Raw genomic sequence first — 22,596 nt, 5'->3', positions numbered from 1 at the left:
AAATAAATCCACTCAATCCATGCAATGTGATTTACTAACTGACAAAAGGATATGCAAACCTCCAATTCCAAGGGCAGAAGGGATAAAAAAACCTACTTGGGCAATCTCCTCTCTCTTGAGGTAGTAACTCAACAGCCTCTTGTGCCAAGGAAGAGATTCCAGGTAGCCAACCCATGCCATCCTCCCAACCAAAGTGCCCACTGCTTGGCTGCCTCTGTCCTTTCAGTGCAAATGAACTGCAGCTCCCATTCCCAACCTCCATAAAGAAGCAAACTTCCCATAGTTTTTATGTTATTGGTTTATTAGTGCTGGAGAAGGGACTTAAACCACTGTTCCCACTGAAAATGTTCCTCTTAGAGTAGCAAGAAACAATTTATTTTTTGCCTACAGCAGGTGTTATTCGGAAATCTCAAACAAAAGTGTTTAAAATGCTATAAAAGTAATGATTTGGAAGTTTTATATAGTTTTCTGCATAAATGATATTAAGATATTTTGCTCCTGCACCTGCCTACTCATTACATTAGCATAATTATTCATATCTTAACAAATACATGGGTGGCATTTGGTTATATGAGAAGAAAAATAGGAGCTTTGTCCATCTGTAAAGCATCTGCCATGACAGGAAAACTCCTGTCTTTAATTATGGAAAAAAAAAGAAAAGAAGAAAAAGTGAAGCTTGGTTGCTTTTTTTTAAAAAATCAGGACTTTCAATAAATAGTAGGTCCTCTTTCTTATTTTCTTAGACTTCACCTAGGAACCACATGGTCTTATTAAGCTGAGATGTGTGTTCTGATGAGTATTTAGCTAAGCAATGAGGTTACAACCACACCTATAGTAATCACCATAGCCAACCATGGTGTCTACTGGTTAACATCATTATGACCATTATATGGTCTTTACTTGAAACAGAGTTCCCTAGTGAAAGTATATTTGCCTCAGACGTGAATAGAATGGGAAGAGGGGACATAATTTCTAGAGACCTTTGGACATGTGGAGTCTCTGTATAGAGGTGACAAAATATCCATTGGATACAGAAATAAATCAGTTGGTTGTACAGGAATTTTACACTAGGCAATTAAAAGCTTTCCATATGGATTTAAATTCAAATGTATGTTAAAATGTTCTTCATATTGGCTAGAACTGGCTTCTGGATGTTGTGGGCAGGGTATCATTTATAAAGACATTTTACTGCCATGTGGAAAACTCTTACAGGAGACTTAGCTGCAGCAGTGGCAGAAAAAAGTGTCTCTTCTGCCATCAACTCAGTGCTGGATCATTAGGAATATTTCTGTTTGAACGGTGCTTCAACTTCATCACTTTCACAGGAGATTTTTGCAAAATCCATCTGAAAGTTCAGTCTAGGGAGGGAAACGAATGCTTAAAGTCATGTTACATAAAGAACAATGCCTCTGAGGCTGACATGAGGATATTAATTGAGTTGAATGATAGCTTTGTAATACTTTGACATATTGTTGGATGGTAAAAAAGATTTACAATATGGAGCAAGAAATACCAAGTTATTTTGTGACAACAAAATTTGTAAGTGTGTTTATATAACTTCAAGAGCATTTTAAAGGAAAATTTAGGACAGGGGACATGTTAATCCCAATGCATTCAAGATTAAAAATTAGAATTTAGCAAAAACATACTCCTCTGGCTTCTCTTTATTGTTCTTTTTTTCTGGTGTTACAGCCTACTGTTTGGATTGTCAAAGATGTGTAAGTAGTTTTAAGAAATGTGTCAAGCTGACACAAAATATTTTATAAGGCTTTACTTTTTCTAGTTATTGTGTATCTTATTTGGCGACGTTCCTTATGCCCCACAATGAATTCTTACTTGCTTTTTCATCATTCAGTCTTGTCACATAAAAATTATGCCAAGAACAAAATCTACATAAAAGTTGAGCAAGAAATTCTGTGATCATTTCAGCTTTCAGGATGGATCAAACACCTCAGTAATCAGTAGTTCTAGCCAATAATAATGCAGAGACTGTTCTTTCAGTTAGTTTACCAATCACTTCATCTTGATTTACATTATGTATGTATAACATTAAATATTACACAAACGGAATAATAAACACCTGACCCAGTTGAGAGTTGTGTTCCACCAATTTGCACTAGTTTGTATCTGAAAATGAAGGTATTCAATATCTCTCAGAACTGACTTCTAAATCTCCAGAGGCACCTAAAGTAGAAAAATAATTTAAGCTCTGACACTTGTTTTTTTATAACTTTGCATAAAAGAGCAGGAAGATCTGTGACAGAAATAAAACTACTGTACTATAAGAAAGAATAGCTGTATTTCTGGATGGGCATGTATCTACAGATTACAATCTCATACCTTAGCCTCTGAACTTGAAGTTCAATGTCACCAGCCATTTCTTGTAACCGTAATCTACTCCAGAACTGCCACTGTTTATCATAACCTTGAATAGAGCATAATCCAATGAAAAAAAAAAGCCTATGTCTCTTTCATTGCTAATTAAAAATGTCATTTTAGCCTGAAAAGAGGAATTATTTTCTATTTTTTATTTAACCAGAAACATTAATTTCTGCTTACCTATGAGACTCTGTGGACAAAAGGACTATAACCCTGAAGATAGTATGGTATGTTATTTGGGGAGCTCTCCTCAGGAAACTGAAATCTGAATTGTTAAAACTCCATTAGACACCCCACAAAAGAAATGTTCATTAGGCATCACAGTGATTTAACTAAAAGAATGAAACAATTAGTAATTTGCTTTGTTTTCTGCTGCCTTGTGTAATCTTCTAAGCTGGAGCGAACTGTATAACAAGTCAGCCTTTCTGCTGGTCATCTCAGTATTACTCATTTATCTGTTCTTGTTGATTTTGTGTTCCCTAAAAGCCATATCATTGAAATAAGCATTTGTCCCAAGGAGGTTTTTTAATCATATGGTGTCATGTTAGATCACATTTTATCATCAAGACCTGAGAAGGCAACCAATACATTTTGCTAGCAATTTTTATTTTGATCAGCTTCAGATCAAGATTGTCTGCAAAAATCAGAGACCATTTCAGAGTATGCAGGGAAAAGTAGGACTTAATATTCTTTACGCTACTAAGATAAAGCTTTAATAACAAAATGTTTAATTAGATCTCCTCTAAAAACCCTGAAAGGCAGCAAGCGTTGGTTTGCAAGAGATTGGTAACCCAGAGAAACGGTCACAGTGATATTTGATATATATTTTCCTATTCTTTACCTGCTTTAGTAGGTACTTTCAGTAAGTTCTGTACATTGTCCAGCTGGTATTGCTCAGCTGAAGATTTTTTCTTTCCATAGCCTGTATGTTTTCATACAAAATCAGCCCATAGAGATAATTTTAGATCCAAACCAATTATGTTTCTTTTAAAACAAATGAGTCTTGCCTGGCAACAGCAGGTATACTTTCAAGAGAGTAACATTAACTGAATTCCAAGTGCACTCTTTCCAAACTATTTTCCTGAATTCTTGAAAATCTGGCAGTATTTATCAAATCGTTCCTACACACACACGTCATGTATATATAGACAATTTTTTGTGTGCCTATACAAACACTGTCATCTTCCTCTACATCCACGGCTTTCACTGTAGTTGAAGTTAAAGTTACTATATGATATGAATCAGTGCCAGATAAAAATGGCCAGTAGACATGACAGAGCACATCCAAGACTTCTCAGTCCTATAAACCATTATCAATTTGTGGCATTGACTAAGGAAGCAGGAAAGTGTGGCAGGGATCTAGTGGGAGACAAAGGGAGAGCCGGCTTGCACAACAACACTGGGTTCCAGACAGGTGGGAGTAGCTGAGAGGGGCTGTGAAAGGCCATAGGGTCACAGAAGATCTACGGGCAGGACTGGGGATTTCTTTTCCTTTCTCTCTCCCGGTTTTCCAGGACAGCTTCTATCCTTGAGCCCCTCTCATCCCACTCCACAGTCCAGCCAACCCTCTCATAAGGTTTCCTTTAGTATGCTGAAAGAAGCAAGTTTTCTTCCTCCCAGCTCATCATGCTGTAGCCTCTTAGTTGTTGGGGAAAATGGCTGGAAAGGACACCATAGGATGCCCCTGAAGAATTTGGGGAGGTTTTGCTTGTTTTTTCTCAAGAGTAGAGGCAGGACAGTGATTGCTGTTCGTACTCCCCAGCCATAGGCAAAGAGTTAATCTGCTACCTCCTGCATCGTGCTACTCCCAGCAGCAGCTACTCTCATTACCATTAAATTGGCTGTGCTGTAAGAGGTGACAAGGCTGGGCCAATCCAGCTCTCCTTGTCTGAGGAATGACGCAGGGAATCATTAAAGAAAAATTATTCTTGTTATGTGAAAGATATAACAATAGGGGAAAATGTCAGCTGTAAAATGCACACAGTCACTTAGAAAGATTACTCTAAAGAGATAACCATTCTTTAAATAAAAGTGAAGAACTGTAAAATTATTTTAATTATCCAATCACGTTTACTTACTTAGTATAATACTGTACATATAATACTTTGATTTTAAATTGAAAAAAGAAGAAAATTACTTAAGTACCTGTTCTTATCAGGTCCTAACCTTCCTGTGGTAGATTTGAATTTTTTTTTTTTAATATAATTTCACGTTTCTTTTGAACACCATTCTTTTGAATACCATTCAATTCAATAGGTACCAATATTATAAGCATCGATATAATTTTTGTGCATCTAGTAATCTATGTACAATGACACATATGAATCAGTTTTAATGATTAAAAACCTTACATTCACTTAGATTTGTGAGAAAATCTCCCTGGCTGCCTGTATAAAGTAGAATGAGAATCCTAAATGATTTAGTAACAGTCGTGAAGCTAAGACACAAAGCTTTAAAAGCTTACAGGCTTCAAACAGATTTGTTTCTTTTTCTCTGATGATTTTGCATACTTTTGACCTTGTTGTATAACTACTGAACCAAAGGAAAGAGACAGAAAAGATATGCCTTCAAATAAACCCAAAACCTTTAAATACATATTTGATGGAAGATTAGATTTATCACTTAAAAGCCATATTTTCAACAGCCACCCATTAATAGAAATTTTTAAGCTCTATCTGCTCACATGGGGAAAAGGTTTTTGTTTAGAAGTCAACACACCAGAGGAAAATTGGAGAACAATAGCATCACGATGGAGGTCTGCAGGGAAAAATTCTGACAATGAAGTCATGTTTTCAATCACATGTACCTAAAATTGTATTTCTAAATAAAAGTGATCTTATTAATCGCTCCTTATTATCATTCAAAACCTGACACACTAATTCTGTTACAAAAGAAATCTGAAGTATCATCTGTATTTTTCCTTTGTTATGCTAATTAACATCAAAGACTAGGTTACTTACTTCAGTAAGTACCACTTGCTAACTGATAATCAATCTGCCCATTTATTTTTTCACCTGGACAAACAGAAGAAGACTTTGAATTTCTCTAGCCATTATTTATGAAATCAAAGAGACCTATCTTGTCCTGAGATGAAAGACAATTCCCTTCCTTGTTCACACTGGAAAATTTCCCTTTTTGAAATACATAACCTGAATTACAGTTCAGAAATAGCATAAAATTTGTGGTTTAGGATTCCTGCTTCCTAAACTTTTCTTGAGTTTATAAAGCTCTTTAAATTACAAATTTCTTTGTGATTCTTAAATAAAAGTTAAAGTCACATTTATGATGGTTTTTCCTCAGTAGGATTCTTTGAACACCTATTTCATTAATATTATGACAGCATGGAAGTGATACACTTGGTATATAACGTTTGATTAAACTCAGAGTTATTTAACAGCTACTTGGTTTTGTGAAAACTGATATATTTTAAGAGAGTGGTTTTGAGGCAGGCAAAGTTCTTCTGACTTAATCAGTTGTTCAAATTAAACAGCTTAAAAGTGACACGCTATAGCATAATTTCATCTGGTTTAAATGCAAAAGGGCACCCAGAAAAAGGTTAAATGATTTCCTAATGAGATGTTATTGTTCATAGACATAGGCATATAATCCTATAGAGCTAATTACCTTGGACTGACTTCAATGGACGTTTGTTTAAGGAAAGTGACGTGCGGAAAACAGACTCCACAATCGGTGAGACTGTAAAGTGGGACTACCCCCCGTGCCACCCAGTGCTGAATGAACATACCTACTTTACAATCTCACCGATTGTGGAGTCTGTTTTTCGCACGTCAAAAGTAGGGAGGATTTTAGCCACAGCATATACAGTGTGGGTAAATTGCCCAACTTTCCTACTGACAGTTTGAGTTGCTTATAGTACTACTCAATTTGGGCTGAAATATTCCATTTTCTTATCTGAAAAATGTCTATCAAAATTAATTCATCTGTTTCTGAAAATAAGAGTAAGGAAAATAACTTTTCCCCTTGTTAAAAAACTTATGGTGACCTTTTCTTCCATCATTCGTGTCATTTATAATTTTGAAATTTGGCAGAGGTTACTGTGCATGTCAAGGGTGGACCTTTTGCCATCCACTTGAAAGTGACCTAAGTTTGACAGTTATAGCCTTTGAAAATTGCAGCTTGCCTATGCTCAACAGATAATTACTAGTCCCCCAAAACCTAAATTTCTTTAAGAATTCAAACATTACAACTCTGGATAACTGTAGGTCAAGTTGGGTATTTTAACGAAGGAGAAGCAACATGCTTTTCAACTTCTCCCAGCAAGAAAAAAATGAAATGTGGAGGGGTTAAGATCAAAGTATCAAAGTATCACAAGTATCAAAGGTATGGAGCCAAGTATGGTAGGTATGGAACAGTAAAAAATGGCACAAAGTTCTTTGAAATGGGCAGTCTCAGGGTGTTGGAGAGAGGCAAGGACTTGGAACAAAGACAAATAGAGACTGGAATATTTCCGCAAGGAGATCTGTACAGCATACTGGGGCTGATGAATGAAAAGACGGTTACAAGAGAGGCACATATCAAAAAGTAGCAATGTAAAAAGAATGGATATGGGAACCAATCAATAGGAACCGAATCCTGTAAGTTGAGGAAAAAGACTATGGTGGAGAAACAGAGCAGATCAAAAGCTAGATGGAAATGAGAAAGGAACTCGGGGCAGGAAAATCTGTACTGATAAAGAGGATAAGGCTCTCTGTGTAAGGTTAACAGAAGGGGAGAGAGAAGCAAGAGCAAAGAAAATACAATAGTAGCAGGTTACAGGGCGTGATGCAGGAGATAGGAAAATAAATCAATGACAAAAAACCCCACCTTAATTTGTTAATAAAAAATATCCATACCAGAGCCTGGAAAATAATCCATCAATTAGTTTCACTTTGCTGTCTGTGAAACCTGTTGTCAGAGTTTCATACTACATCAGTGGTATGTAGGATGACAACTTATTGTGCTGGTTGCTCAGGATTTGCTGATTGCTTACATGGCCAGCATGGACATGGTGAATCAAATACATTATCTTACTGATAATACTCCTGGGAGTCAATGTGTTGTCACATTCCAGCTCATTTTTCTTAAATATAAGAATATTAACACTGAAAATCTGTACTCCAGTAGAATGAACAAACTTAACATAGAAATGTCATCATTAAAATCTATGCAACCGATAGCTTGGAAGTGATCTACATTTAGGATGGTAGCACACTACATTGCATATTTTTCCCCACTGTTTCTCCCCACAGGACTCATGACATATTCTGTTGACTTGCTTAATTAAAGTGCACTGAAGGATGTTGTTCATAGGACTTCTGCTTCACTTGTTGTAGGAGGTGAAAAATGAATAATGAATGAGGCAGGAGATTCAAGAATCAGAAAGGTTGTTTTATGGTCTATATTAGGGTTACACAAACTGAATGTCATCTGACAGACCTAAGTGCCTGTGCCACGTAAGTCCTATCCATGGCTTGTCCAGAGGATCGCTAGTTATTTCTCACAGCCTAGAAGCCTAACTAGAGGCCTTAAAAATGCAACCAAAAGCAGTGGAAGTCACTGGAAAGAACTGAAATGAAAAGATGTTATGGGCTAAATCAGAAGATCTCAATACAGTGGCATTTCAGGTTAGACTTCCAAAATGGACCAGGATGACTTCAGTCTCCGAGTGCCTCATGCCTTCATCTATTAATGATGAATGATAGTATCATCTCATCTTAGAAGCTGTTCTGAAAATTCTGTCAGGCTCTCAGAGGTTCTACAGATGAGCATTATAGAAACAGAGAATCACAGAATTATAGAATAATTCAGGTTCGAAGGGACAACAGGAGGCCACCTAGACCATTCCTCCAGCCTATATAAGATCCACTGAAGGGTAGCTCTATCTTGGGGGACTGTTTCCCCCAATTTGGTGTCATTGCAAACTTGATTATGAGCAAATACTGATATCAGACCCATATTGTCTAAATGCTATAGATGACGTGACACAAAACCCGATAGTATTGGCAGTGGATAATATTGATTTTACCTAAGTAAAATTTACAAAATATTCCTTTCTCCCTTTTCTCATCCTCTAAGACATATTGTCATTACACCGTCTATGGCCTGAATGGGAGTGTTCTGTGGCAGATGCCTAAATTCCATGAAACTCAGAATATGCATTAACACAGAGCAAATGCAACTGTTAGTTGTATAAGATAAAAACATTAGTTACTGTGTTACTTTAAAAGTACCTGAACAGGGAAATATTTTTTTTAATGTCAAAAACACTGGGCTATCTAAATTTAAACAAAATTATTATTGGTTTTCATGAGTGCAAATGAGACTCACTCCCAATAAACAGACTCATAATACTAAGCAAGGAAAATAATCTAAAAACCTAATACAACGAAGAGAACATTAGCATTAAATAACACTTTTAAAAAACATTTAAACTTATAACATGCTCCAATTAAGAATCCAAAAGCAAAGTATCTGATTTTATATCAAGTGTTTGAAAAACACCCTTTGTCACTATTAATCCAATCAGTTAATTACCCAGCAAGGCCTTTATTTATTAGAAGTGACAGCAGAATGGGATGGAAGAAACTTCAGAAACCTCAGGGAAGTAATTAGATAGCATCCCCAGCATTTGAACATACCAATGAGCTCTGGCAGGGATGAGTGAACTGGACTGCATACTCACTGAAAGTGCTTAGACTACATGTTCTTGAAATTTATGTGTATGAATTTTATCTCAGATGAGATACTTGCTGAACCCCAAAACGTACTAGAGTTGAAATGCTGTCTTAGGTACATCGTTTCAAGCAAAAAACCTCACAGTGAGCCCTCCGAATAACAGTTGTGACGGGACTCACAGTGAGCCCACAAATATACATCAGCCACAGGTAAAATATAAACTGAAGAATAGAAGGAAAAGAGAGGCATCTAAAAAGAATAAAGGTTAACAAGTAAAGAAAAAGAAAAATAGGAAGTCTGAGTGAAAATGTTTAAATAATTGTGTAGGTTTCCAGTCTAAATAAATCCTAGAGGTGTAGGCCTAATCAGCTAGAAATGGTGACTTAATGATTTCTTGAGGAAAGCTCTGTGCAGACAGGGGGATTTAACAGAGGAATACGTGGAATTGGGAAATGCCATTTAAAAAATATTTTATGCTAATTTTGTAAATGTTTTTTATCAGCTCTACTGGACTACAATATAAGGCTCTTCCTGTATCCCGCTCAGAAACTAGCCATTTTTAGGTGTGATAATACCAACAACATTTCTGTCTCAGTGATTTATGTGTTGAATTTATATTGTTTCCTCATTATACATCCAGGTAGTTACTGATTCCTACTACAGAATTTAAATTTTGTCTTTAACTTAGTCTCCTACTATTTCTTCTTCATTTTATTAAGAGCTTCTGATCTGTATCAAAGAACATGTTCTTTTCATTCTGTACAGTGATTAAACATTTGTTCATTTATTAATGATTAATTCATTGGTGAAATAATGTCTATATTGTCTGTTAGACATATAGGATTTGCTCCTATTGCAACTGACTTCATTGCATTTGACCCTTTGAAGCACTATGTAAGCACTATTAATGTAATCTTCTCTCTAGCTCTCTATTACTGCTTTGTCTTGTTCGTTCAAATTCATCACCTTTCAAGCAATTCTACCATGCATGTTATCTCAGCTCCTTAGGGGAAGCTTTTATGGTAGCAAATACCTTGCCACTTAATTACATTCTGGTAAATTATTAGATTGTACCCTCCAGTTTATCTTGTAAGGGAAAAAGGGAACTGTGTATATTTTGTTTATGAATTTCATATGCACAGCAGTTCACCTGTTTGATACTGGTTTACTTTACCGTAAGGAGTTAAATTAAAAGAGATCAGGAGTGATAAAGCAGTCTGAATTACTCAAAGAGCTCTCAAAGCTTACATGCTCTGGAACACACAAAAGACACATGGATTTATTCTCCCCTCTATGAGACCAGGATAAAAGGGAACATCAAATTTCAAAGGGGGTAGTCTAGGGAAGAAGACAAGTTCAACGGGTTCTCAGAAGCTCCTCACAGTGAGGGTGCCAGCAGAAACAAAATAATAAAAACACACAGACACTTCAGCAAACAGCCTGTTTTTCCCACTTTTGGTAAAAGGTATTCATACTACCTTTTTCGGGCATATTAGGAAATACATATATTAAGGTTTTCATTATACCTCTTTGTCTTGCACTACGTATTTCTGGGTGTACACGTAAATAGACCTTTTTATTTCTTCTGAAGAACCCGATTATTTATCAGTCTGAGCCACTGCCAGTGTCCCAGAGGAAAAGCCAAAGTCAGTGGCCAAACTCATGGAGGCCTGTCAGATTAACATAGTTTGTACAATTTGAGGTTATAACCTACGAAACGGGTTCATATAATCTCTTATAAAAAGAGATGACAGCAGCAAAATCAATCCCCCGAGGTGTACATTAAAGAAGACCTAACGTATAGCTTGCCATTTACACGTCATAAACCATAAGATTGTATAGACACAATTCAGAGTTGTCTAGCTGGGTCCAAAACGTAGCTGGCTTAAGTCTTAAAATGCAGTCTTAAAATGTATTATGAGTTTGTCCTGCACTTACATAGTCCTGAGTACTTTAAAAATTAAGCATCTTATTCTGTCCCCTACAATGTCTAATCTTCATGTTAATAACAAACAGTCTCTTATTCAAAGGAGCATATCAAACCCCTTCTTTCTTATAGATAACGGAGAGGAAAGCATACAGGCATTTTTGTATTGGTTGCAAAGGTTTGTTGATTATGGAATTCACATTTACAATCCATTGCTTAATCCACAGTATTCATGATGTTCACAGGAATCAAACAAAAGCTTCCAGCTGTTGCGTACTCTTTATCCAGAAGATTAGATTACCTGCCTATAGCCTAAAAATCAGACTTACACATTTTTTTTCTCCTTTCATTTTCATAGGGATTGTCAGCTGGATTTTAAAAATGCTGTTCTGGTTTCTGTTGATGGAAGTATACTTATACATTCCTCTAAGTTGTGTTACTGAATATCCAACACATGTTTTACCTCAAACTATGGCTCCCATTGGTGTAGCAGCAACACTAATTCTTGCTTGTTTGCTATTTTTGTACTGATGCTTCTGTGGCATGTGGGCTTACTACATAAACTGCGTATAATGATCTATTAGTTTAAGACGCTTATAAGAGGAGGGCATAAGCACCAGGTATGATCACCTGCTACTTCTCTGACACACTAATTAACCACTGCAGCTACCCAGAAATAGTCCGCACTCATGCAAATACCCTGAAGATAAAAAGCAAGCAAAGCAAAACAAAAACTTAGGCTGCATCAAATTCCCAAGAAGAGACACTGAAATGAAACAATTTACTCCATCACAGGAGAGGGCCATAACAGATGTATAAGAAGATAGTGGTACCAAATGGACACCCCTCCCCTCACCTCCTTTTCCAGAACATTGACACACTTCAAATGTTGAACCACAGAAAAGGCACTGGAATTCCTAATGTACCTTGCAGTCCACGAGGTACCTAATGTACAGAATCACATTCGCTCACCTCTAAGCAGACAGATTATCACCTTCTGTGATGGGTGAAACTTCAGAGTAGCTTTTTAAGGCTCATGAGAGAACACTAGAGCAATCCAGAAGGAAAACTAACTAGCTCAATATTGGTCTCCACAAGACAGAACAAAAGATTGCTACTAGCTGATTAGGGAAAATACCGAAAGATAGTGCACTTATTACTAATCCACTCAATAGAAGGGATTTATTAGATTTTTAGTAATAAAGGGCATAAGTGAGACATTCTCAGCTATTTTGAGTAACCCAAATCACTTTTTTCCAGGAGAGTTAAGGCAAGATGTGACATGAAACTCATTTCAGCCATTTCTGCTTCTGAGGCTTCCAAATTTTCTTATTAGAAGGCAATCTAATAGGGGCTATATGCATTTATAAATGACTGTACATTCTAATTTCTAGGTGATAAGAATCATAGAAAGACTGTTTAGCAGATTTCAGCCTAGCAAGAAGCAGTGCAGTTGCCAGGGATGTTTTAGTGCGGGGACGGTATTACACCTGTTTTCTCGAAATTCATGCTGTGTCTTAGTTTGTTCTCTATTTTGTTCAGAGTGCCAGTATTAACCTTCCAATGTTTACTATTGCTTTATACAGGCAGATGAGCGGTTGAAAGAGCAAATAATGCTGTATCATGGAAACATTATGGGCTTCTGAATCTCTTACTACACCCTCATATGCAGCTTCAAATATACCTGTATTCTCAAACTTCTATGTAACATATATATAACTAATGTTTCCATGGGGATCAATTATAAATAATAACGTAAGATGGATCATGCATGTCACTGTAGTACTGATGGATTGGGAATGACTAGTTGCCATAGAGATGACTTGGCTGGGGCATGCTGGGAGAGGTTAGTCAAAGAATAGGGGAGGCTGTGTTTTGCATGTACAGTCAACTTAATTAATCTTGACATTGTGTAGAATAGAGCAAGAGTCCTTTGAAAGAACTTTTTCTGTGAGGCATTTCTTATGTACTTGAAAATGGCATCAGAAGCTAGTCATGCTAAAATGTTTTCTCTTTTTTAATGCATTTTTACTTAATAAGAGGTAAATTTTGCATTTGGAATTCTACATTTAAACTTAAAATCATTGAAGCAAATGGCTTTTTTCTTGCATAATTCTCACTTTAACAGTTTGTACTGGTTGAATAAGATCAGCTTGTACTTTTCCAGTATGCTTTAGCTAATGATTTGAGAAACACCTTCAAAACTCAGTGAATATTATTTTCATTGTATAGTTTAGATAAGAGGCACACAGACAGGGCAAGTGATTTGCTCTGTTACCTGTAAATACAGGTATAGAAAAATAGAACATATAGAATATAGAACAATAGAATACATAGGTACAAAAAATGCAAGTAAAGAATCCTTATTTCATACCTCTGTGACAACCATTAGTCTATTATTTTTATTTTCATTCACAAAGATCCCACTACAAATGAAAATATTACAAATTATTCTTATATTTTTTTTCTCATGCATTCATGCAGTTCAGTATTCACAGTCCAGTATCTCTGTTAAAAAAGATAAAGATAGCACCTGATAGAATTAAAACCTTATTAATTCTATATGTTCAGAACACTCTTGAGGATGAGGTATATCCGTGATACAGACCAGAGGTAGAAAACAAGACAGTTTGGCCATTGAAAATCTGGCCAAACATGCTAACACTTCTTAAAGCAAGATTGCTTATGATTTTTAAGAGCTCATGAATATATACAAGCACCAAAACTATACTCATATCAGTAACACATTATACTGAGATCTATTAATAAATCTTGAATGACCCACCTGACATGCAAGCTTTACAGCTCTTAAAAGAAAAATTTGTGCATATACTACAGAGAATTCAAACTGAAGAATGACACAAAATGCTCGCGATGCTCTCCTCTCCTGACTAAATGGAATTAAAAGGTCTGTATCCCTTTTCAAGGGCAAAATGGTAACGTGCTTACAACTTTAAGTATCTTAAGAATTAGTATTTGTTTCACAGGCTGTTTGCAACTATAACTGAGTGTAAAGACATACTCTTGCCTCTTCAATTGAATATTATTTTTACCCTTCAGAAAAACAATAAAAATACTCTCTGCACTTATCAGGATTACATATAAGGTTGCATGTAGCTTAAAGTCTGTCCTTCAACTGTCTTCTAATTAACTCAAGAAAAATATAGTGTTTCTTTCAAAATATACACAACAATTTTCTTACAGAGATCAGAATGAAAACTGTGCATATGAAAACATGCTAGGATTTTGTGGAAAATCCAACACCAAGCATATGATTTGGGTTTTTTGCCCTTAGCTTTTACAATGAGAAAAAACAGCAAAAGCACTGTAAACCTTGCCTGTACAACGAAGGAAAAACAACCACTAAGTAAATAACCTCCTGAGCTACAATTCCTCTTATACTACCTTCTGATTCCAGTGCAGATAACAATCCTGATCAATGAGTGCAAACCCTGACATTTCCTAATGTCTTCCCTATACAGTCACAGGCCTGCCAAGAAATTAGCTCTGCTGCCATCTACAAGCCTATGTAAAAACAACTTGTCCTCTTTTCTGTACATGCAGTCCCAAAACATTACTCCCAAGTTACAATTTCTGCTTGTCATTGCTCATCATAACAGTCTCTTCTTCCTTTACCAAGACAAACAATTTCTAACCTAATGTTTTATCTAAATTAATGTATTTCTTAACCACCAGTTCTTTTTTTCCTTAGGAATTATTAGAAAACATTCAAAAAGACATTTATAAACATTTATTTCTAGTTACTACTTAATCAGCATCTGTTTCATAATTATGCCTCACTTCTGTAAACTGTCTTTATGTCATTTAGACTTTATTTCACTTACATATTTAAGACTTTTCTCCCTTTTAACTGCAATTACTTAGAAATTTCACCATGTTAGCATGATTTCCCCTTGGTTTAAGTATAGTTTACTTTTATGAGTTATTACATATCATACTAGTTTACTGCAATTAATAGTATGATCCATGGAAAATAGTCTGTTTTACCAATATAGTAATACTTTCTGGAAGCCATACCTCAGTTTTTCTGCATCCTGAATTGCAGAAACAAAATATGTGAACCTTGAAGTATTCATGAAAGGTGCTTCCTGCTTTTCATATATATCTAGTTTTCATATCTGGGACACCTAAATTGGGTATGTGGGGTTCATTGTATTTTACTTTTTAATATCCACTAACATATTCTCTTCAATTTTCTTTCTACAGAAACAAAGGAAATGAGTTAAAATTACTAATAAAACTCTAAATACATATAAAAATACCCCCAGCTGTGACCCTTAGCTAGAAATTAGTTTGGGTGGTTTCCTCCACCGAGATTTACAACATGTCATTTTTATACATGAAACGAGTGAGAAAGGAAATAAGATAAAGATAAGAAAGTCAAATAAATGACTGCTTGAGAAACTTAACATGGAGATAATTGTATCATCCCTGCATCTTAGAAACAGTCATTTGGCATGCCTAGGGACAGGAAATGCAGACCCAATAAAGAAATGAGATGTAAAGATACAAGACGAGATTTTGAAAGCTTCTAACTTTAAGGCAAAGACATTTTTTTGTAGAAGAGCTGAACCACATTCTGTTACATCTGCTCTATCTAATGCTCAGACAAATCTGTTCTACCAGCAGCTCCTCCCAATACTGTCCTCTTTGTAAGGACAACTTTGTTTAAAGGGGCACAAAGCACCTAGAACAATCTGGTTGACTGTTCTTACGTTGCATTAGCAGCCAAATGGGACCCACTTCTCACTTCCTCAGAAGCCTTTTATTTTAATGCTTAATTCAGCTACCAGTTTAAAAGATTCATAAGCTTTAACTCAGAGTTTTCATTACAAGCCACTTAAAAAGTGTTGCTCTCTACTGCTGAAACTATGTCTTTTCAACAAACTGAACAGAAAAAATCCCCCAGCTCTGGACCTGAAATTTCTTTAATAAACATAATGAAAAATGTCCTATGGTGCCTGGAAACCCTCAAATGACTTCAGGAGTGAGGGTTATTCCAACCACCTGATTTTTGCAACAACTTTTAACAAAAGAACCTTGACATCTAATCTAGGAAGGGTCCAAGGCTTTAGATGTCTGTGGAAGAAAAAGCATTTTCCATGAAAATATCTGGGCCAAGGATGGGATGGGACCAAATATCTGCAAGTGAGCTGCTTTTTAAGTAACTTGGGTGTACTGACAGTTCCAGGCTGCACCCTGAGCATGCACTAGGTCAGCACTGGGCAGGTTGGGAACCGGCTACAAGGCAAGCAATTGCTCCTGCCTACTCACTCTGGTGTAGAGATTCTCATCTGGAATTCAAAGTGTTTAAAGAATTTAACACCTGAAAGCATATAAAGAAATACATAACAGAAACAAATGAATACTCAGATATATATCCTATTATATATTCTAGATATAACTAGGAAGGGAAATACATTTTATCTCCCTGTATCCTTATGGAATATGAACTGCTACTGCATTAATTTCTGTTATATAGCTACAATAACATAGCCACACACGAAGTTAGATTTTACAAGGTTTCAGTCAAACTTATGGTGATATATGTGTAGTAATCCTGAACACAAATGCTACTGTCTTTTATCAAACTGTGGATGTTTACCTGATTTTTTTTCCCATTTATTTTTCCCAGTTAATTTCAGATGTTCTGCCTTTGGAAACACGATAGTCATGAAGCTTAACTGTAATGTATCAACTCCAATTAGAGTGAAGGGCACTGAGGCCGCTTGCACCTCACGAAATACAATTGCCTTCATGAAGGATTAGATCCATTATATGAGGCGGGGGGGGGAATGATGTACAAATATACATGTTATTTGGACAATAATTAGTTTAAGTAACTTTTTACATTTTGATGACACCTGTCCTATTAGCTGACTTACCCATTCAAAACAAATATCCAGGAATCAAATATTTGGAGACTTGAAGTAAGTTTTGCTGCCAGAGTGCACTAATGAGATGGGCTAAAGAAGGCTGACCTTAGCTCTAATTGGACTCAGAATGAAGCTTTTTACATATTTTCTTTGAAAGGTCCCTATGACTAATTCTAATTCAAAGCTGTCTAAGCAATGCATACTCTCAATTACCAGCAGCAAAGGTTACACTAAATGGATAACTGCTGGTTTAACCATGTGTTATTAGAGTCCACTAAAATTACATTTTGGGAAGTGTCAGTTACTGATATAGCTTGACTCAGGAAATAACTTGGACTCATTTAAAGCCCGTAAGAAAGTAAACTTTATTTTGCTTCATTCCTGTTTCTTATTCATAGAAAGTGGTTTAGACTCCATGCCTGGGAAGCATGAGGTATCTCTTCAGACATAAACATCTAAGAATTATTTAGTTCTTCAGGATTACCTGATACAGCTTTTATGCAGTGATGGAGCTGGCCATATTCTTGTACTGGTACAGGAAATCATGTGGTACACAGTGAATGTCTCTAATCTTCAATTTAAACTTTTCAGTACTGAAAGTTAAGGATTATGCATAGGTATTAAGAGCTTCAATTTGTCCTTAGTAGCCAAAGCTGTGCAAACATTTTCTTTGTTTTACAGCTGTTTCCTGGGTTTTGCTTGTGTTCTTTTTCCTAGTATATGGTTAGATAATACAGTTGAAATGATGGAATGGTTTGTTATCATCAAAAAGGATGATTCCAAGCCATTTCTCTGCTTCTGCTCCTTTTTCTCTCTGCCTCACGTCCTCACCATGCACATCCATCTCTCTTCTGGTTGCTTTAGCAGTGTGATGTTTTGATGCCCAGTCATGAGCTAAGCAGCACAGAACCACTTGCTCGCTCCCCCTCCTCAGCAGGACGGGGGAAAGGATAGGGAGAAGAAAAGTGAGAAAACTCATGCACCTGACTAGTGATTTGAATCATCTCACTGTGAAGTTAGACGAGTACTGTTCGCAGTGTCATGCACTTCCATCTTTAGTTCAGTTTTGAGTTACTTGGGTTTCTTGTCTCCATAGTACCTGTTAATATCGGTATTCCTCTTACCTTTGGTAGAACTTAATCACTGACATTTGGGTTTTGACTAAAGGATGACAACTACTCATGCTATGTCCTAGCATGTCCTTCGTAATGATATCACAGCCTGGTCCAACAGAGTTCACATAAAGAATTACTCATTAAATCCTATACTTTGTTACAATTAAATATATTTAGCTATCAGGAATGTATCATGTAAACAATCATGCCACTTAAAATCATGCCAATTAAAAAGCAGATCCAATTACATAAGAAATCTTAAATTTGTCTCACACGATTTCAAGTTATTCAAAATCTCAAGTCAACTCATCAAAGACTGCAAATCCTTAATCAGTGACTTTTACACTTAATTAGTTATATGTGACCAGTAAAGGGTCTCAAAACAATTTCTTTTTTGCATATTATGTTTGCAGTTACTGGACTAAACAAGGTGCATAAATACTTCAAAAATAAGTTTTCTCATTGAGAACAATGATTAACTTAACATGAGCAGAGTTAAGCTCATCCTTGCTCAGCTAACCATTAAATTCAATCTACCAATCCCCTGGGGGATGAAGCACAGACAAGGAGAATGCTAGCCCGTAAGGCAGAATACTTCAAAACGGAAGGATATGCATTGAAGTGTCAGGTCGTCTGTTGTGATTTCATATAATAAGTTCACTAGAGCATCCATTGATTATCAATCAGAATTCATCACATTATATTCTTTATGCTGTTCAGCATACCAGGTCCCATTAAAATAAAAAAAGACTTGAGATAAATTCACTCTGCTTCTGCAAGGATGCATTAATACAGTTTCAGAGATCTGGTGTTGGTCTTATTTTCATATTGCAAAAGAATTCTCCTTTACACCAGCAAAACTTACATCAGGCCATGCTTGATTGCTCACTAAACTCAAGCTATTAAGGCTGTGCACGTATGGCCTCGTGTTCTGAGGAATTCATGCTGACTCCCTGAGGAGTAACGTATCCCAGAAAATGGTCACAGCAGAGGAAAGACCCAGTAAAGCAATTTAAAGTACATACATATGTGGTGCTGAAAACTCCTCACACCTCATAGTTTGACTTTAAAGTACCTTGGATAGCCAGACTTCCACTGCTGTTTGCACCTGGAGTTTATCTCAGACTCCAACATTGTGCATCATGCCAGAGCTCATGCCTGAGCTCAGGATGGGATCCAGAAACAAGGTGAAGCTTCTTGAGGGATTTGAGCTGGAGACAAATTCTGACAATGCCATACAAATGCCAGCAACCTTCCAATTGAATAGTCCTTGCCAGAACTGTTTTCATTTATAAATACAGCAAGAAAAGGACATTATATTCTTTTTTTTTATTATTATCTTAGCCACTAAATATACCTTATATTCCAGAAGCTTGCCTTAAGTACTTAGGCTATATACTACCTGGTCTCCACACAAGTTTGCCCATACTTTTATATTAGCTATTGAGTAAAAAACTAAATATATATGAATTTCATGGAAGAACTCAATCTTTCAGGGTAACTGTTATAGTCTTGTCTAATGTTATTACTCCCAAACAGACTATCTGACCTCAGACTCACTTCAAGTTTAAGAAGAACTTCAGCAAACCTGTGCCTTCAGAATCACAGTGTCAAATGTATCATGTTCTTCAGAATTTCACCTATCAATAAAAGTACATACCTTGCAATACATACTCTTACTCAAATTTTCTTCTCAAGCTTTAATTAACCTTGGGTTTATATGTTCTATAAACATATGAACCTACTGGGTATCACCATATAACTTCTCTTCACTCATCATTTCTCAACAATTCCATAGTAAAATAACTTTCAGATTGAAAGCAAAATTCTATTTGCTTCATGAAAAAGAAGAAAGCTATATTTCTCACAACCTTTTTTATACCTCTAAGTGTTACAAGTAGTGCATCTTTGCTTGTACTCTGACTGTGAAAATGTTTTCTTGCTGTTTTGGTAGATAAAGGTATTGCACATGCACATTCCCTGTACTCCAATGCTTCTTCCCTTTTGCCAATTGCAAGGTCATAAACTTACCATTTGAGGAATTTTGAACATGACCTTTTTTACCAAATACACTGTTTCTATACATTCAGCATGTTTTTCTTCTGCAAATAGCTTCCATATCCTCAGGTTTATCTGAATTTTACATTGGTAAAATTTACAGACAATTTAATGTCTACAAAAGATTTTACAGGCTTATATTGTCTGAAGGGGAAAAAAGGCTAGACATTGCAATAACAAAAGAGGCTGAAATTAAAAAGCAGTGCATGAGGAATGGACCAATATATATACAGACTGAACCAGAATGAAACCACCAAAGAACGTAATACAAAACTCTATGTCAGAATCACGAACCTGTGATTTAGGACTTAAAAAAAAGGAAGTTGTGCTTTGGCACACACACTTCTTTTTTAAACTGTAAGCAATGTGGACTGTGGTACCACTTCTCGGACTGGTCTGCACAAAAAAATAAGTACAATAGCAAGGAGTTATGAAAGCTTGCCAGTACAAAAATCTGAAGACAAAAAGATCACAGAATCACAGAATGGATAGGGCTGGAAGGGACCTATAACAATTGACTAATCCTACCCTCCGTCCAAAGCAGGACTAGTTACAGCAGGTTGCCCTGGACCACGTCCAGTTGGGTTTTGAGTATCTCCACAGATGAACCTGCTCCACTGCTTGACCACCATCAGAGTAAAATACCTTTTTCTTATATATCCTATATGTCAATGTGTTGTCTCTTGTCCTGTCACTGGTTACAACTGAGAAGTGACTGGCTCTATCTTCTTTACTTCACCCATCAGCTATTTATACACATTGATAAGATCCCCTGAGCCTTCTCTTCTCCAGGCTGAACAGTCCCAGATCCCTCAGACTATTCTCATTTATCAGGTGCTCCAATCCCTTAATCATCTTTGTGGTCTTTCACTGGACTCCCTCCAGTATGTCCATGTCAGCACTGGGGAACCCACAGCTGGAAACGGCACTGCAAATGTGTCTCACCAGTGCTGAGCAGAGAGGAAGGATCACCTCCCTCAATCTGCTGGTGACGCTCTGCTGCCTGCTGGCCTTCTTTGTCATGAGGGCATATTGCTTCCTTATGCGCAACTTGTGCACCAGCACCTCCAGGTCCTTCTTTGCAAAGCTGCTTTCCAGTTAGTTGGCCCCAATCCAACTTGTGCTGATGTGTGGCATTTCCCTTAGTTAAACTTCATGAGGTTCCTGTCAGCTTGATTCTTTGACGTGAATCATGCAGGTCCCTCTGAATGGTAACACACGCACCTGGCATATCAACCAGTTCTCCCAATTTTGTGTCATCTGCAAATTGCTGACATCATCCAGGTTGAACAGTACTGGTCACAATATTGGCACCTGGGGTACTGTATTGGGTTTGCATGGCAAGGTTTTGGTAGCTGGGGGGCTACAGGGGTGGCTTCTGTGAGGAGCTGCCAGAAGCTTCCCCTGTGTCCAGTAGAATCAATGCCAGCCAGCTCCAAAGATGGACCTGCTGCTGGCCAAGGCTGTGTTAATCAGCAATGATGGTAGCACCTCTGGGATAACAGATATAAGAAGGGGGAAAAATTGCTGTGCAACAGAAACTGCAGCCAGACAGAGGAGTGAGAAGATGTGAGAGAAACAACCCTGCAGACCCCCAGGTCAGTGAGGAAGGAGGGGGAGGAGATCCTCCAGGCACCGGAGCAGACATTCCCCTGCAGCCCGTGGGGAAGACCATGGTGAGGCAGGCTGTCCCCCTGCAGCCCAGGGAGGTCCACGGTGGAGCAGATCTCCACCTGCAGCCTGGGGAGGACCCCATGCCGGAGCAGCTGGGTGCCAGAAGGAGGCTGTGACCCCGTGGGAAGCCCACTCTGGAGCAGGCTCCTGGCAGGACCTGTGGACCCATGGAGAGTGAGAGGAGCCCACGCTGGAGCAGGTTTTCTGGCAGGACTTGTGACCCCGGGGGGGACCCATGCTGGACCAGTGTGTGCCTGAAGGACTGCACCCCTGGAAGGGACCCACGCTGGAGCAGTTTGTGAAGAACAGCAGCCCATGGGAAGGACTCACGCTGGAGAAGTTCATGGAGAACTGTCTTCCATGGGAGGGACCCCACGGTGGAGCAGGGGAAGAGTGAGGAGTCCTCCCCCTGAGGAGGAAGGAGCAGCAGAGACAACGTGTGAGGAACTGACCCCAACCCCCATTCCCCGTCCCCCTGAACCGCTCAGGGGGACGGGGTAGAGAAATCAGGAGTAATGTTAAGCCTGGGAAGAAGGGAGGGGTGGGAGGAAGGTGTTTTAAGATTTGATTTTATTTCTCATTATACTACTCTGATTTGATTGGTAATAAGTGAAGCTAATTTCCCCAAGTCGAGTCTGTTTTGCCCATGATGGTAACTGGTGAGTGATCTCTCCCTGTCCTTACCTTGACCCACAAGCCTGTCATTATATTTTCTCTCCCCTGTCCAGTTAAGGAGGGGAGTGATAGAGCGGCTTTGGTGGGCACCTGGCATCCAGCCAGGGCTAACCCAGCACAGGCACATAACTCATGATTAGCCTCCAGGTGGACTTTGCGATCACAACTTGTTTGAGCCCAGCACTTCAGCCAGTTT

This window comes from Haliaeetus albicilla, chromosome 10 (genome assembly GCF_947461875.1).
Source record: "Haliaeetus albicilla chromosome 10, bHalAlb1.1, whole genome shotgun sequence".
NCBI classification, from domain to species: Eukaryota; Metazoa; Chordata; class Aves; order Accipitriformes; family Accipitridae; genus Haliaeetus; species Haliaeetus albicilla.
Note: the sequence above shows the minus strand (reverse complement) of the source record.